This window comes from Cynocephalus volans, chromosome 12 (assembly GCF_027409185.1).
Source record: "Cynocephalus volans isolate mCynVol1 chromosome 12, mCynVol1.pri, whole genome shotgun sequence".
Taxonomy (NCBI): domain Eukaryota; kingdom Metazoa; phylum Chordata; class Mammalia; order Dermoptera; family Cynocephalidae; genus Cynocephalus; species Cynocephalus volans.
The window spans coordinates 13793592-13797178 of NC_084471.1; positions in this window are offsets into that span (position 1 = coordinate 13793592).

The following is a 3587-nucleotide window of genomic DNA, read 5'->3' on the forward strand; positions in this document are numbered from 1 at the left end:
TGGGGCCAGGGTACACAAGGGACCAATGAGTGAGATTCCAGTAAGAGAAGCCAGTGAGACTCCAAATGCTGTCTTGGAAGAGTGATTGATTTGGGGAAAAAAAAGTGAAACCAGATGCTAGGGACACTTCAAGGAACTTTAAGGTGCATCAAGAAGATCAACCAGTATGGGGTCAACAGACTCAGCCTCAGTTTCCTCATTAGTTGGGGGAAGGTGTGCTGGACAAGATGAGACCCCAGATCCATCTGGCACTCCCCATCCTGTGTTCTGACTTTGGTTCAATAAATATTTTCTGATACACTGAACCTTTGTTGTGTTGACGGAGTGGCTCACCTGGGCTCCACACACCTGACTTCCCTTCCTCTTGAACCTCCTCCCAGGATCTCAGGGAGACAGTCCTCCATTGCCCCTCCTGCTCACTCACCGGGCTCACTCTCAAACCTGTCCTTTCCCTCAGACCCGGCACCTGCAGGCCCTACTGGGACACCCAGGCAGAGCTTGTGCACGTCTGGGTGTGTCCCCATCTAGTGGGTAGGGCCCGGGATTGACACACGCACAGGAGGCTGATGAGGAAGAGAAGAGCCTGTGTGCTGATGTGAACGAGGTTCAGCGGTAGAGGGACAGACAGACAGCCAGACAGCAAACATCCCCATCCAATCTGTCCTCGCGTCTCACCTAGACTCCTGCAAGCTTCCAGAATGGTCTTTCTGTGGCTCCGCCCCTGCCCCTGCCCATTCTCCACACTGGGCCAGATTGGCCCTTAAGAATATAGATTTGATCAAACACCCGCTTCCAACTCTTCGATGGTTCCCATTACTCTTAGCACAAAAGCCCCAAGCCTGCATGCTGCTTAAAGTCGCTTGTTCTAGCATGGGGTCCCCTGAAGGCAGAGCCAGAGGCAGGGCTTGTGCAGGGAGTTTATTTGGGAAGTGATTCTGGAAGCAGGGCTGAGGGACTGGGGGGAGTGATGCAGGGAAGGAGGGAAGTCAGTACAAGGACGTGTTCTTGATTTGGTCACCCCTGTGGGTGACTGAGTCTGCCAGGACCCGAGGAGCATTCAAGGAATGTCCTCAGAATCTTCCTCCCTAGGGAAGAGAGAAGGAAGCAGTTACCCATTACTCTCTCCCTCCTGGGCTTGCCCCAACGGGCATTAGTTCTCTGTATTTCCATGTTGCGAAACATGTGGGTGCCACAACGAGCCCAGAGGAAGAGCAAGAGACACAGATGTGCAAAACCATCCCAGAAAATCTCCTAAGGCACTCACAAAGTGCATCCAGTGCCTACTAAGTCCTTTGGTATATATAGTCCTGCAGAGGCTTTTCCCAGTCCCTCTAGCTCTCTGTCAGCCAATGTTTCCCCGAGGCCTTCCATCAACTCTTCCATTTCTTCCTGAAGAAGTCAACAGAGCCATGGCTGCCCACTTGCCTGATCACCTTTGCACTTTTTGGTCAATTTTTCATCAATTTTTGGAAAATTCACATTCTTTCATAGATTTCTCTTGAGCATTGAGTTTTCCAAGCACTGAGTAGTTGAGTTATTCAGTAATCCATCAACCCTTTTCTCCCTGAACCCTGAGTTGAAATTCCTTTGTGCTAACTGTGCATTTGATGTAATTCTAGGGTGATGTTTGTACCAGTTGAGATTCTTTTGGTTGCAAACATCAGAAACGGAGTCTGGCTGACATAAACAAAAAAGGAAATCCATTGGAAGGGAACTAGGGCAATTCAGAGGATGGAAGAAAGAACAGAATCTGCACAATTCAGGAAAGACAGGGACCAGGGCAGGTCCAACATCAGGACCTACGGTCTGCCTTTCGAGGGCTCTGCCATCAGATGGCTTGGTCCAAACAACATGAGTCCTAGTATCTCTGATTAAAACTTCAACCCAGGAGACAAAAGAGCTGGATCAGGTGACTGCACTCGTGGACCAATCAGTCAGGCCATGGGATCAGAAGGGGGATGGGTAGCAGAGACAAACTCTTACGGGGAAGTCCCCAGTCAAGCAGCCACCTGAACTTGTGCCTACTACATAGTCAGCCCCTTGGCTACCAGACACGCACACGCACCCTTTTTCTCATAGAAGCACGAGTGACTCTCCTGAACCTATTGTGGATCCAACTGAGACAGAATAGGGACTGAATCCTGGCCCCTCACCCCTGAAGTGAACGGCTGAGGCAAATAGTTTCCCAACCACAGGAATCTAACTCATACCCATATAAGGAAAAAGCTAAACGGTGTAGATCTTAAGCAATGTCTTGCAGGAACACGGATACAGAAATGTTAACCCAAAGAAGAAACTCGGCTGTGAAATCTGGACCATACGGGCCTGTACCAAGATGGACCCCAATGCTGACCTTTCACTGACTTTTTCCCTCATTATAATACCAAAAATCATGCCCAGAGTGGAGATTTAACATGCTAATGAGACATGCCATGCACAAGAAGTATGATCTTCAAGTGTGCAAGTACCAAGAAATCCCTGCCTCTTCACAATTAAACATCACCCTATTCCTGCCTAAACCCCTTTAAGATACTCTCCGACCTCTCCCTTGGGGAGCCAGCCTGAGGAAACTTCCCTTTGCGCTGTCTCCCTCGTGCTCGAGCATAAGCCCCAGTAAAACCTTGCAGCAACTCTGTTTGGCTTCTTGTCAATTTCTATCGCACAGAGAGCCCAAAGGCCTGGACCAGCAATGCAGCAATCCCAAGTACAACAGCAAATGCACTTACCACTTCTCCAACTGCAGATACTCACAAATAATCTCCACCAACTGCATCGCAAAGTTATGTCACGAGTGGAGGCCCTCAGCATGATGTCAGTTTTTTTCTTGCTCCATTGGGGGCTCCTATCTCAATATTTTTGCATGTGTTTATACACACATATGGGAAATAAAGTGGTGATGTGGAGGTTACGTACGACCAGCTCTGACCCCATTGCTGGCGCTCTTACAAGCCTTTAACTGGTTACTCCACTCAATGCTCCTCTTACCTCTGGGCAAATTCTTTCTTGGGGGCTTGAGTTGCTTGGTGGTCTTGCCTCAGTAAGGTTGTGGAATTTTCCATTAACTGTTACTACTTGTTATAGTTGTACGAGAAGGAATCCTAGGGGATCCCTCAAGTTGTATTCATATTCCTCCTGCCCTATTGTGCAGCTACAATATGAATTTCTCTTGATAATTGAGATCAATTATATATCCCACCCAACAACCTCATTGTTATCGCTGTATCAGGTAGCTGAGGAGCCAGAGATGATCAATTCAGAAGCCACTGTTGTCAGCCCTGAGGGAGGCATGCCCACCTTCCATGCTAAAACCTCTAGACCCTCTAGACCCGAGGCCCCAGAGTCATGGGTATTGAAAATAAAACTCTTGAATGTAACTCCTTAGGTAAAACTATAGAGCAATCACTCTCTTCTTAACCTCTTAATGTCCAGATCCATAAATTCTGGCTATGAGAGAAGTGCACTAAATACTGGGTAAGGACTCAGAGCATAACACCTCTTATAAAGCAACCCTCACCCTCTCAGGTATTTCCTCCCAGCTGACACAGAACTGAGTCCCCTTCAGGACATTTCAATGATATCTAAGGCTG